At 43.3% G+C, this 15,436-nt stretch overlaps 1 pseudogene; it reads right to left on the bottom strand.

The window, feature by feature from the left end:
- Window positions 1-2,499: 2,499 nt before the first annotated feature.
- On the bottom strand, window positions 2,500-2,617 carry LOC126417911 (5S ribosomal RNA; annotated as a pseudogene).
- Window positions 2,618-15,436: the final 12,819 nt, after the last annotated feature.

Here is a 15,436-nt window from a genome sequence, read left to right on the forward strand (position 1 = left end):
CATTTCATTTCATAACACTACCTCTTGCGTTGTTATTCGCGATACCATTACAGAACAGCGGTACGTCGACGATATTCTACCTTTTGCTGTCCTTCATGACGAACCATTCTGGGCTCATCTTTTAGGAAGATAATGCCGGCCCGCACGCCAGAGATTTCCTACAGTTTGGTTCAAATGGCTCTGAGCACTATGGGACTTAACATCTGAGGTCATCAGTCCCCTAGAGCTTAGAACTACTGAAACCTAACTAACCTAAGGACATCACATGCATCCATGCCCGAGGCAGGATTCGAACCGGCGACCGTAGCGCTGGCGCGGTTCCAGACTGAAGCACCTAGAACCGCTCCTGTTTGTCTTCGTGCTTGTCAAACACTACCTTGGCCGATGAGGTCGCCGAATCTCTCCCCAGTTCAGAACGTTCGTAGTATTATGGACAGGGCCCTCCAGCCAGCTCGAGATTTTGACGCTCTAACGCACCAATTGGACAGAATTTGGCACGATATCCCTCAGGTGTATATCCAACAACTCTATCAACTGCTTGCATGAGGCCAGCCACTGTGGCCGAGCGGTTCTAGGCGCTTCAGTCCGGATCCACGCGGCTGCTACGGTCGTAGGTTCGAATACTGCCTCGGGCATGGATGTGTGTAATGTCATTAGGTTAGTTAGTTTTTTTTCAGGGTAAATGATGACAGCCAAAACAGTTGCAGGATAAAGATTTATTAAACTTCTTGACCGCGGTTTCGGTATATATAAATATATCTTCATCAGAAGTAAAATACTATTTTTTACTTCTGATGAAGGTATATTTATATACACGAGAACCGCGGTCAAGAATTTTAATAGATCTCTACCCTGCAACTGTGTTGGCTGTCATCATTTACCGTGAAGAATTTCAACAGTTACTGTTTCAGCCATGTTTAAAATCTTGAAATTAGTTAAGTTTAAGTAGTTCTAAGTCTAGGGGGCTGATGGCCTCAGATGTTAACTCCCATAGTGCTCAGAGCCATTTGAACCGTTTGAGCTTGCACGAGAACCAGAGGTCAACCAGCGCGTTACTGAATCACTCAATTTGTGAAACTCTTTCTCCTGAATAAACCATCCAACTTTTGTACAACTGTAATCATTTGTTTGTCTGTACATGTACATCACACCTACCGATTTCCGTCCCATTCGGATAATTAAAAAAAAAATGGTTCAAATGGCTCTGAGCACTATGGGACTCAACTGCTGAGGTCATTAGTCCCCTAGAACTTAGAACTAGTTAAACCTAACTAACCTAAGGACATCACAGATATCCATGCCCGAGGCAGGATTCGAACCTGCGACCGTAGCGGTCTTGCGGTTCCAGACTGCAGCGCCTTTAACCGGATAATTCCTTCGTGGCGTTGTACATTTTGTTTTCTAAGTGTGTATGTATGTATGTATTTGGGTTTATCATTTTTTCATATTGGTATAATAGCTTTCCTATTTTCCGCATTATGGGATATATTTCGTACTTTGCTGATGCGTTAGCTTCCCTCCTGTTCCGCCAAGCTGTAGGAATGCAGTGGAAAGAGGGTAAGTGACGGAGTACTACTGCGGACTGTTTTCCGGGTGTCACGTGCACGTTTTACGGGACTCGTGGGATGAGCGGGAAGGCTTCGCCAGAGCACACATCCTCAGAGCCCGCCAACAGGGTCGCTGCGCGCCTGGCTGCTTGCTCGCCCACGACCCTGCGCCATTGCAGGGCTTCACGGAAGTGTGTTAAGCGGATCCGCGCACCCTCCCCCTCCCCACACGCAGCCCGTGAAGTGACGCACTGCGTGTCGCGCCGTCCGCTCTTACTCTCCTAATCCTGTCTTCCCTTGTGTGGTTCTGATAAATGCCCAAAATACATCCGTAACAATGACCGAATTCGTCTTATGACTTAAATACGAGTGGCTCGGCGTGGCAGGTTGGATCTATTCAGGATACCAGTACACCACATTATTTCCCACCTTACTTGGAGGGCCTGTATTCTGGCATAGCACCACTCTACTAGTCGACGTAGGGTGCAACGTCTTGCTGCACCAATAACCCCCACATGAACCACCTGCCGCTTCCACCGGAGTGCGTCGGTCATTATGCCATATAGAAGGAAGCCGGAAGGTGTGAGATCCGGGCTGTAGGGTCGATGAGGAAGAACAGTCCAATGAAGTTTTGTGAGCTACTCTTCTTGGGAGTAGACTTGTATGAGGTCTTGCGTTGTCATGGAGGACAAGTTCGTTTGCTCCTTCGTCGCGACGAATAGGTAGAACATAAGTGTTCGGTTTCCTGAGGGTAGAACAATAGCACTCCGTCTTCAGGCCACGAGTGGCCTACCGGGACCATCCGACCGCCGTGTCATCCTCAGAAGAGGATGCGGATAGGAGGTGCATGGGGTCAGCACACCTCTCTCCCGGTCGTTATGATGATATTCTTGACCGAAGCCGCTACTATACGGTCGAGTAGCTCCTCAATTGCTGAGTGCACACCGAAAAATTGCAACAGCGCATGGCGGCCTGGATGGTCACCCATCCAAGTGCCGACCACGCCCGACAGCGCTTAACTTCGGTGATCTCACGGGAACCGGTGTATCCACTGAGGCAAGGCCGTTTCCTGAGGGTAGGACAATACACTTCAGAATTGATCGATGCACCATGAGAGAGTAGTTCGAATGGAATAACCTCTTCAGAGTCCCACAGGATCGTCGCCATGGCTTTACCAGCTAGGTTGCAGCTTTGAACTTTTTTTTTTTTTTTTTTTGGAGGAGAGGTGGTGTGGCGCCACTGCATGGATTGCAGCTTTGTTTCCGGTTCGAAGTGACGAATCCATGGTTCATCGCCTGTAATGATGTTCGGCCAAATATTGTCACCATCAGCCTCGTAACATGCAAACGTTTCCGCGCAGATGATCTTTCGTTGATCTTTAGTCTTCTGTTAGGTGGCAAGGAACCCAGCAGGCATACATCTTTAAGCACCGCAACTAGTGGAAGGGTGTGTCTGCACTACCAACAGAAATGTCAAATTGAAGAGCGAGGTGACTGATTGTGATTCGCCAGTCATCCCGAATGAGGGCGTCCGCACGTTACAACATTGCAGCAGTCACAGCTGCGTGGGGCCGACCAGCAAGTGGGGAATCGCATAGATTTGCAAGACGGTGTCGTGATGATGACAGATGCCCCGCCCAACGACTCAGCGTGCTTTTGTTCACTGCCATGTCTCCGCAGGCATTCTGCGAGCCTATGAATGTCTGTGACGCTCAGGATTTTTGCCAAAAGAAATTCACTACCGCCTCTCTGTCAGGAACGCACTCCGTAACAGACGCCATTTTGAAGGCTACATATAGCACCGCTACCTACTTCATGACACTGTGGGATCTGAACTGGGAATATTCTACGATGTCTCACAACAAATTCCGCATTTCTTGAATCGAAATCGGCCGAGGAAAAGATGTATTGCATTACTTATCTAACGCCACGCCATCCGTGGTAGCTGTAGGAGAAGAGCAAGTAAGTGCGAGAACTATCGCACAATCAGCTTAGCTCAAGCATCCAAGCTGCAGAGGACAGTAATATACTGAAGAATGGAAAAGAAAACTAAGGATCTCATAGATACCGACCACTGCGGCTTTATTAACGGTGAAATCACCACAGAAAATGTGGTGTCACCGCCAGACACGACACTTGCTAGGTGGTAGCCTTTAAATCGGCCGCGGTCCATTAGTATACGTCGGACCCGCGTGTCGCCACTGTCAGTGATTGCAGACCGAGCGCCACCACACGGCAGGTCTAGAGAGACGTCCTAGCACTCGCCCCAGTTGTACAGCCGACTTTGCTAGCGATGCTACACTGACAAATACGCTCTCATTTGCCGAGACGATAGTTAGCATAGCCTTCAGCTATGTCATTTGCTACGACCTAGCAAGGCGCCATTACCAGTTTATATTGAGATTGTAATTATGTACCGTCAAGAGCGATGTACACCAATTATGGATTAAAGTTAAGTACTCCAGCAGCAACGTGCCTTATTGGCTATATTAATTACATTGTCTTGTTCCAGACCTCACGCCAGTTTGCGTGAGCTTAAACGCGTGCATTTCGGCCTCCTCTAGCTACACGGTGTTGGCTCTTCTGCCAACACATCCGAAACAATTCAGACTTTGAACTTGATAATGGAAGGAAGACTCCAAAAGAATCAGTGGACACTCAAATTATCTGACGACCTAGAAAAATCGTTCGACAATGTAGAATGACGTAAGATCTAATTCTGTTAAAAATAAGAGTATGGTAAAAGACGGGTAATATGCTAGTGAAATATGTACAAGAACCAAGAGGGAACAATAACACTAGAAGGCCAAGAACGAAGTGCGCGGATTAAAAAGGATGTGATACACGGATGCAGTCTTTCGCCCATTCTGTTCAATCTACGCATGGAAGAAGCAATGACGGAAATAAAAAGAGAGGTTCGAGAGTGGAATTAAAATTCAAGGTGAAAGGATATCAATGATAAGATTCGCTGATGACATTTCTGTCCTCAGTGAATGTGATGTAGACTTACGGGATTTGTTGAATGAAACAAACAGTCTAATGAGTACAGAGTATTGGATTGAGAGTAACACAGATAAGTGTTGAAAATTAAGTAGACTGGTAAGACAAGGAACGAAGACATCCTCTCGCAGGATCGGCGAAGAAAGGAAAACATGCAAAACATTGGCAAGAAAAGGAACAGGATAACAGGACTGCGCTAAGACATCAGGGACTAATCTTCATGGTACTAGAGGGAGCTTTTGGGGGGGTAGTAGCTGCAGGGGAAGACGGAGATAGGAGTACTTCCAGCAAATAGTAATGAATACTCTGTTATACAGGGTGTTTGAACATTCTCTTTACAAATGTCTAGAACTTGTAGAGGTGAGTGAGTACATAATATATTGAATAGGAAACCATGTCCGGAAACGGTGAATTTTCCCTTCTAGGACGGGTTCAGTTCAGATTTTTAACTCATCCACTTCCGTCTGAGGAACCGAATTAGGCGCGACGCAGTACAGTTATTGATCGGGAACAATTCAGAAGGAAAGACAACGAAAGATCTATTTATCACTTAAGCACATTTGTTTGAATTAATACTTAAAAATTATTCCAAAACAAAAAAGAACCCCGCGATCTGTACGTACAGAACATTACTGAAGTATTACAACAGGGCCTCGATGTGGCGACGACCACCAACGTTGTTACAGACACTGTACCTACGAAGCATGTTCTGGTACACTCTCTCCATCCCACCTGCTGCCTCTTCAGTTTCCTGTGCAGCGGTCAGAACTCGTGCCAGCAGACCTCCCTCTGTCTCTACAGGAGTCTCATATAGTAAACTTTGACCAGAAACCCAGAAGCAGTAGTCCATAGGAGTCATGGACAGGCTGTTGCACCACTTTGACATATCTTTGACCATATCGTCTGTTGAGATGTCTCCGAACTGCACATAAGAAGTGAGATAATGAACCATCATACTGAAACCACAGCCTCCATGAATGGGTCAAATACTCTTGCAGGAAGATCAAGCATGCTGGATCAGTTAGGCTGAGTGGAAGGAGGTATGTCCCAGTCACATGACCGTCCAGAATAACTGCCAACAATTTAACACCAAACCAGTGTTGAAATCCCAGTGCGTGCGTGGCACGATGGTTTTCGACTGTCGGCTCATGGCTGTTTCACAAATTCAGAACACAGTCCCTAGTGAACCTACATTTACCTGTGAACAGACCTCGACGTGGGAACAGTGGTGTTTCTATGCTGCCGAGCAGGTACCACGTGCTGTTGGGGAAATTCGACTGGACTCATAGCGTGTACCCTTTGTAAGTAATACGGATGTAACAAGTTTGTTTGTGTGGCCATCGGATGTAGTTGTTGCACAAGCAGAACCTCCCAGACGACAATGTGATTAACACTCACTGCACGCGCAATTGTTCGATTGCCACGCGGCGTTCGAGTGCCGCGCCTATATAAGACAACAAGTGTCTGGCCAGTTGTTGGATCGGTTATTGCTGCTACAATAGCAAGTTATGAAGATTTAAGTGAGTTTGAACGTGCTGTTATAGTCGGAACTTGCAAATTGTTCCACCTTCAACCTATTAGAAAAACACTGCCTCTTTTATAAGTACACAGTTTACTACACTCCTGGAAATGGAAAACAGAACACATTGACACCGGTGTGTCAGACCCACCATACTTGCTCCGGACACTGCGAGAGGGCTGTACAAGCAATGATCACACGCACGGCACAGCGGACACACCAGGAACCGCGGTGTTGGCCGTCGAATGGCGCTAGCTGCGCAGCATTTGTGCACCGCCGCCGTCAGTGTCAGCCAGTTTGCCGTGGCATACGGAGCTCCATCGCAGTCTTTAACACTGGTAGCATGCCGCGACAGCGTGGGCGTGAACCGTATGTGCAGTTGACGGACTTTGAGCGAGGGCGTATAGTGGGCATGCGGGAGGCCGGGTGGACGTACCGCCGAATTGCTCAACACGTGGGGCGTGAGGTCTCCACAGTACATCGATGTTGTCGCCAGTGGTCGGCGGAAGGTGCACGTGCCCGTCGACCTGGGACCGGACCGCAGCGACGCACGGATGCACGCCAAGACCGTAGGATCTTACGCAGTGCCGTAGGGGACCGAACCGCCACTTCCCAGCAAATTAGGGACACTGTTGCTCCTGGGGTATCGGCGAGGACCATTCGCAACCGTCTCCATGAAGCTGGGCTACGGTCCCGCACACCGCTAGGCCGTCTTCCGCTCACGCCCCAACATCCTGCAGCCCGCCTCCAATGGTGTCGCGACAGGCGTGAATGGAGGGACGAATGGAGACGTGTCGTCTTCAGCGATGAGAGTCGCTTCTGCCTTGGTGTCAATGATGGTCGTATGCGTGTTTGGCGCCGTGCAGGTGAGCGCCACAATCAGGACTGCATACGACCGAGGCACACAGGGCCAACACCCGGCATCATGGTGTGGGGAGCGATCTCCTACACTGGCCGTACACCACTGGTGATCGTCGAGGGGACACTGAATAGTGCACGGTACATCCAAACCGTCATCGAACCCATCGTTCTACCATTCCTAGACCGGCAAGGGAACTTGCTGTTCCAACAGGACAATGCACGTCCGCATGTATTCCGTGCCACCCAACGTGCTCTAGAAGGTGTAAGTCAACTACCCTGGCCAGCAAAATCTCCGGATCTGTCCCCTATTGAGCATGTTTGGGACTGGATGAAGCGTCGTCTCACGCGGTCTGCACGTCCAGCACGAACGCTGGTCCAACTGAATCGCCAGGTGGAAATGGCATGGCAAGCCGTTCCACAGGACTACATCCAGCATCTCTACGATCGTCTCCATGGGAGAATAGCAGCCTGCATTGCTGCGAAAGGTGGATATACACTGTACTAGTGCCGACATTGTGCATGCTCTGTTGCCTGTGTCTATGTGCCTGTGGTTCTGTCAGTGTGATCATGTGATGTATCTGACCCCAGGAATGTGTCAATAAAGTTTCCCCTTCCTGGGACAATGAATTCACGGTGTTCTTATTTCAATTTCCAGGAGTGTAGTAGCCAATACAATTATAAATGGAATAGAAACTGCAGCACCTAGCGACGAAGGAAATTTTTGTTAGCTCTTTGTGTAGTTAAATTGTTAATAAAAAAAGAAAACGGAAAACGCTGCTCTTGGTACTCCTTGGACTGCAATGAGCCTTATGAAGTAGACTCGAAGGAAATGTTAAGTGTAGTCAGAGAACATTAATCTTTAGTTTCGTTCTGAAAACGTACTTAAATGAATGTTTCTTGACTCTGGGCTACACTCTACTGAATGTTTACAGCTTCACAGTCAGGACAGTGCGAGTCAGGGATAATACGTTTTCCGCTTCTCGTCTCTCGGCTTTAATCTCGTAACAGAGGGACTCGAGCAGCGCGTGACGTAGCCACGGGCGCCGCGCGGTCGCCGAGGTAATTAGCCAGAGTTTATTCCGCTGTTCGCTTGTCGCGGCGCTCCGAAGCAGAGGGCGTTCTCGCGCCCGCCTGTGTCACGGCTCACACAGGAGGCGAGGGCGAAGCTGTCTCCTTTCTAAAGCCACTGCAGCCACGACTCTGCTGGGCCGTGCTCGAGCACAAGCAAGTAATCAACACGTACAGCTGCTCTATAGATGCTCTTGAGGAGTGTGTGTGTGTTCCTTCACACCTGCCTCTCCAACTCTCCTTATATGCTGTAATAAACTTGACAAGATGAGCAATAAATTTCTTAAACTGACCCTGCGAGGCGTCGTGTGAGAGAAAAAAAAGCTGCAGCTCTAGGAGTACGTCTTGCCCAGATGAGGTAAAAATTATGCTTATCCTCGTCAAGCCGGATCAACTGCTATAGAGAGCCTCCCATCAAACTAGCAATTACCTTGGAAACCAAACTGCTGTGCATAAAGGGAATGCCTGTTGCTCTGCTCATCTACTGGATATAATCTTGGCCGTAATCACTACCTTGTGGTGGAACAACCAAACAGAATGAAAACCAGAGGTTTACAGAGTAACTAATGTAACACCCCAATTACAGAAACCCTAATAAACAACCCTTTGTTGTAAAAGAAGTAGAAAATCAATCATCCTGACAGTGACCGCAGCTACTGACGACAAAATTTACACATGTGATAATTTGATCAACAGGAATGTCATGTGAATAATAATGTTTATCATTGAATAGAGACTGAGTGAAAGAATACAATAGGATACGCAACAAAAACATCAAAGAAAAGATTGAAAAGCAATTACTAACGAAAGTTAAAGCCCAGATGGTAAACTGGTCAATGATAACATTTACCATAGAAGAGAGTTGTAGCCGCATCGAAAAGGAAGTTCGATGTGACTACAATGTAACTCAGAAATGGAAATGTTAGCTTCAGTTGCTACCTAGTCGCTCTCTAGTACTATTGCGATCGTAGAATGCATGTAAGCGCTACTATATTGTTTTAAGCTAATCGGAAGTTTCAACGTTTTGCGATATAGACTGAAGCATTATTCAGAAGTCATACTAAAGGAAAGTCAGCTTTACCGTCAGCAAGATAACGTGATACGGAGATTCGCGACGAAGTTAAATCGCGTGAGATTAGTGATACTGAATAAGCACGAACATTCAAGGACATTGAAAAAGAAAGATCGCCGACAGAAAAACAATTATTAGTCTCGAGTTGGTAACATACAAACGCCAACACGAAGAACGTACAATTGAGCCAAGTTGTCAGAAGTTGTCGTCAACGACAGGATTACTGATGCAAACGGAAGCAATGCCCTGAGTGAGAAATCGGTGTACGTGCTCAGTGTAGGTACAATTAATTACAAGGAACAACATAATTGAATTCAAACTTTAATTCTTCGTGTCGCCTAAATAACTGAATAGACATTATCAGGTGTATTAGTGAAAATTAATGGACTATTAGAATATTATGAAGTGGAAAGTGAATTCATAATTATTTAACAGTGAACAGTCATAGAATTGTCTCAAGGTTATGACGCATTCTGAACATTGCTTAAGTGTATGTTGAAAGGTCTCTGTTGGATTCCTTTCATGTTTAATTTCTTAAATCTGTTGTCATTTACGGCATAAATTCCTCTTCTAAATTTACTGTGGCGTTTCTGACTATCTGGGAGGAGACTGAGTAGTGGAACGTGTTACTTTTACACATAAACAAGAACGATCTGTCACACTACTACACTTTAAAACACAGTTTATATGTAATTCATGTCACACAGTCTCATACGGAACCTACATCTGCTTTCTTTTATATGCTGTATATGATAAGATACTGTTATCCCCCTTCCCTTCTGTGTGAGAGGATGAATGAGCAAATGTGTTTCTAGTTGCATGCTTGAGGGTAGCAGACAAGCCTGTCTGCTAGAGAACAGTAGGACCAACGTCGGAACAGGTAGCTACGCTTTCTAAAAGCAAAGAGGTTTCTCTCCTTAGTATGGTCCTGCCCGTCCGTTGTCATGTTGGTATAGGAAGCTGCCCCTCTGGCCACTTCCGTTTGTATTTGTGAGGCACCCTCAGAAAGGCACCAGAGGAGTCTGTCCGTGGCGAGCGCCTGAAGTGGTAAGATCTCCGGCTAAGCGCGTCTCTGCTAAGTCTGTAGGACAATGGATTTCTTAAGTTCAGCCTAACTGAAAATTTAATCACCTTTATTTCAGGTTTAGCTCTAAAATATCTAATGTTATCTTAAATTGCAGCGCAGTGTAATTCTCGTGTGAAGTTCAGATTATTTTCCGGTAGTTGTTTTGTCACTACTTTATGAGTAAAGTGGAACCACGTGTGGATCAGTAACTCTAACTAAGATCAATCTTAAATGCGAATGCTTGTGTGATTATAACGTCTCGTCTTGACAGTATTTTTCAACATAGCAACTTTTCTTTATGTTCAACCCACGTGGGGTGTACTTTGCGAGACCAGTACCAGGTGCTTATATAACTGTTTGACCCGTCAGGTTAACAGTAAGACGTTAGTAACCAGTTCGAGGTTTTTCTTTTGTAAATTGCTTTTCGATCTAATTTATTTTAATTATCAAAATTATTGTGGAGTTACACTCTTTGTGTAAACCAAGTTGACCACGTGAAGCATGTGGTGTAATCATCAAAGTACCCCTCAGCTATTCTTTTCGCGAAGATTTCACAAAGAGTTAATATGAATTTAGTATACAAGTGTGTGGTAATTACATGACGGACAGGATTGTGCTACGAACGTAATTTCTTTGGGTGAAAATTTGAATCTGTTGGTAGTGGTTAATTTTCTGTTGCATATGTTTCAATGTTCTTTGTGTGTTGTTTTATGAATGCAGTGTTGTATTCAGACTCCCAATCTTGGCTCTATATTTGATGTGCTCCGTAAGATCACAAACTCACATTTTCACAGTCCGAAACAAGGCACCAGCTCACTTATAACTCACGTTTAATATGCTGAAATTTCAATGATCAATCTTAAAATAAATTTCCAAATATAAACTGATTTCTTTCTTTTTATTTAAATTCTCTTTTATAGATATATATATATATATATATATATATTACCGGTTGTTGTATGACTATTAAAAGATTATAATTAATGTTAGTCTGTTTGGGAATTTGGTAAACCTAGACTAGATACCTGGTGAAACAGTTGCTTAGTAATGCAAGATTAACTTCCCCAGACAGCTCACAGCTTTTAACCCGCTTTTACTGTCAAGCAGTACCGCTTTCATAGCAAAAATTAAAGTAACAAACTTACAATGTTATCTCTGGAACTACGTCGTGTAGTTATTGAACACGCGACGTAGCGACGTCTTGACGACGGAATAAAAATTTATTAACTTAACATCCTCGCAATTCCATAATATGGCCACGACTTGGGTGATGGATTGAAGATACAAGACCTTATATTATTAATATTCAACAACCATTATCTAACCGGGCATTATAAAAAGAAGAACTACAGTTAGCCAGTTCGCGCAACCTGAAAAGTCTGTTGCGGACTCACAGCAAAAGAAAACCACGCGAGGAGTTTGTGTTTTCCAACTAGTTGCAGGATGGCGTTGTCGTGAGCGACGGACGCCGTTCCACGTCATACCGACTGGGACAACCATCATCACCGAGTCGTGTCAACTCTAAGGAGACGCATACGCCACACTACCGACTAAAATTCATGGATCCAGCAAAATTCACAATTTATCCAGTTAAAAATAATGAATCGGCAGTAAATTGACACAATAAAATGAAATAGCGCCAATGCTACAGGAATTTTCTGCAAAATTAGGATCAAAAATTTGCCAAATGAAGAACTTACACAACATTAGTCGACAGTAATTTATCAATGAACATTGATTTAAATACCAGAGTACAAGCCCTCAATGAAAATGGTGGTAACAGAAAGATTCTAACACTGTGCATCATTAAACTTCATGGCTGTCCTCGACATCAGTTAATAATATGAGTGATCTCTTGGAACAGCTACCAAAAAGATAAGAAAGTAGAGTAAAATGTCATGTTACATCTCCGAACTTTGAGCACTGATGAATACTTAAACACTCGTAAATTTAGCCTACTTTCAGGAATAAAATCCCAACCAAACTACTCTACAATACTGTATCAATCGTCTGTGTCACACAGCAATATCTTACCATCGTTGGATCGATATTCTAGCAGCAAAGAGCTCAGTGTCCGTTCTCATATGCAATAACTTTAGTTGAAAGATTGCAGTGAAATACAGTTAAACAAAATAGAAATAAAGCAGAGCTAACTAAAGCATCCACTACTTGCAAATCTCGTAATCATTCACGTTTTCGTTACTTAATTAATTGGAATGCAAGTTAATTTCAACACATGTGGTATGATTGTACATTGATAAAAAAGAAAGGAGGCGGCTCAATCGAGGTTGACGCCTACAAGATTTTCCTTTTTTTCCAGTAATGTTCATACGATCCTGTGAAATACTTATCTGTTGACATCATTGGTTGGTATCCCCTCACAACTTGCTTGTATTTAGTCATTCATTAAGAGAAATTTATCCAATACAGCACAGTAGTATTCTTGACACAATTTTTTAAAATTTTTTTATTTATTTTTTAATTTGCGAATCGTGATCATTGATCTCCGTACAATATACTTGTCAGACACATTCGTGGCAGATAGCTACATGTTGCATAAATAATTTGAACGACTGTTTGTTCGTAATGATTTGTAACGAGTCAGTTTGCAGGCTACGCATACATGATATATTTCAGTGGATGGATACATCCTGGCCATTTACAAGTTCCTAAATGCAATTTATTTACTGTTAATCTGCATCTCAGAGTCAATGAATTATGATTAGAGTCCACATCCGCCCCTGGAAATCTCTTATAATTTAAAATCGGGTTTCTAAATCTCTATCGTACCATCACGTAGCTAATTTGAAACTTTCCAGTGTCCCAAGGTATTTTCCGCATGTACAACTTTCTTTCATGAGTCTTAAACCAAGAGTTAGCTACTATTAAATTGTGCTCTCTGTAAAAGTCCACTAGGCAGATTCCTCTCTCACTCCTTCCACCCAGACCACATTGCCCTATTATTTTCCCTGCTACAGAATTCTAATCATCTATCACAACAAATTTTCGTCTCCATTAAGCATCTGACAATTTTCCTTATTTAAGCGTGCTTCCTTTCAATCTCTACAGAATCTAGTTGGCCTGTAAACTTCTACTACTGGGTTTTAGCTTAGTGTGTATCTTGGTTACGATAATACTTTCACTACATTGTTCATAGTAACTTACGCGCATTTCTACCCTCTTATTCACGGATCTTGGGGTGGCATGCATGGCTCAGTCATACAGACAGCCATACGGTAAGTGCAGCCACAATGGAGGAGGACGTGGGAGGGGGACTTATTTGTGGAGAGACAAGACAAACCTGGCGTTCCTGAAGAGGGGGAGCAGGTATTTCTGTAGTTTCAGGATCAATAGTCTGGATAATTGACTGATATGCAATGAAAAATTATTCAACATGGTCTTGCTGTGTTGGTACTGTGAACGGCTGAAAGCGAGGGTAAACTACAGACGTCTTCCCCAAAAGCGTGCGCCTCTACTATATGTTTTAATAATTGCATCGTGTTGAGTAAAATATTCTGGTGATAAAATAGTACCTCACTTGGACTTCCTGGAGGGGATTACCCAGTAGGATGTCGTCTGCAGGAAAAACAAAACAGGCAACCAACAGATTGGAGCATGGAATGATCCCTTAGCAGATACGAAAGAAAGAGAATTTAAAAGGGGAATGGACAGTCTGACATTAAATACAATGTGAAGTAATGAAGTGCGGTGCCAGGAAGAACAGGTTATCAATAACATAATCAAGTATGGGTAATACAAGACTAGGTCTAGTAACGAATAGAAGTATTTACTAACTTCTTGAAATTCTGAGAAATTTGTAGTCGAATACGGAAAACCAAGAGAGTCTTCGCCTAAGTTCTCGAATTTGTTCATAAAGGTTTGGAAGCTCTTAATTTTTATCACTTCCTTCTGGATGACTAACTCCAGTTTGTACACCAGACTGTCTATCAAATGTCCAGCAAAATCTACACTTCCTTCTGGATGACTAACTCCAGTTTGTACACCAGACTGTCTATCAAATGTCCAGCAAAATCTACAGAAAGCATCTATGAATCACTTGCCTTTGGTAAGTGGACAAAGACGGCATAAGCCAAGTTTGTGCCATTATAATGATGTTGCTATAGTGGAGGCCAATGACATCCAAACCAAATAAGTACATATTGGCTTATCGTTGATAATTGCACATTTATCCTAAGAAGAATACAATTTTCCTGCACTCCATTCGACCAAAAACAGATATTAATATACTTACGCAACTCCATAGGAGGGGCAACATTTCACGAAACTCTCACTTTGTGCTGATAAAAATATCACTACAATAAAGTTTTTTTGACACAGTCACTTTTATGACACAATTATAATCTATTTCCGTCCACAATGGCCATCTACAGATGCTATGTGCGACATGTGGTGAACAAATGTTCATGCATTGTCAAACATTTGTTCAGAAAATGTGAAAATCGCCATTATGGGGCAAAACTGGTTGTGATTATGTCAGAAGAAGCGATTGCTACTAGAATAAACAAAACTCTACTATGAGTCAATCGCTGTCTATTAAACATAATATCGTTTTTCCTAATAAGTACACCTTTTCCATTTTTATGTTGCTTTCACTTCAGTATCAATAACTCGTAGAATTGGCTTTAATAGCGTATTTCGACAATGTGGTGCCATGTAATTTTAAAGCCTTTTCTCACTTCTGGTCTGAATACGTGTTAGTACTCTCTATTCCCAAATCAACTGTAGACCCGCCACCAAATTTCAGGGTGCTTCGCTTTCACGTGGCAGCGGTATACCATGCGCATGTTGGTACTGTTTCAGAAATGAAAACAATACACGATTCTTCGCATTAGACCTTAGAAAATGTTTTGGGGAGGATTAACTGAAGTCGTTATGAAATCTGTAATGAATTTCAAATGAGTTTTAGATTAATAACTTCCATATAGTTTGCATACATTTACTCTATCTTTAGAGTAATTATAAAACAAGAATGAAGTGAGAAGTAAGTTTTACACTCTGTTACATACGGTATATTTCTAACAAAGAAAATAAATTTCCTCTAGAAGCCTATACCATTGTGCATATTTTGTGAATAAAACCTTCACTTAATGTACTTATTTATAACATCTTTTCGTCTACTGTAATCGTTTTATCAAAAGTTATAATGTTAAAATAACATTCAGCGTCTTTATCAGTTAAACTTATGCCCCGCTTAGACGTAGATTTTATTGATAAAGTCACTAAACATTGTTCTACACTTTGTAAATTTTGATGTTATGGTAGTAACCTAGACGATGTTGTAAA

This window comes from Schistocerca serialis, chromosome 8 (genome assembly GCF_023864345.2).
Source record: "Schistocerca serialis cubense isolate TAMUIC-IGC-003099 chromosome 8, iqSchSeri2.2, whole genome shotgun sequence".
NCBI lineage: Eukaryota > Metazoa > Arthropoda > Insecta > Orthoptera > Acrididae > Schistocerca > Schistocerca serialis.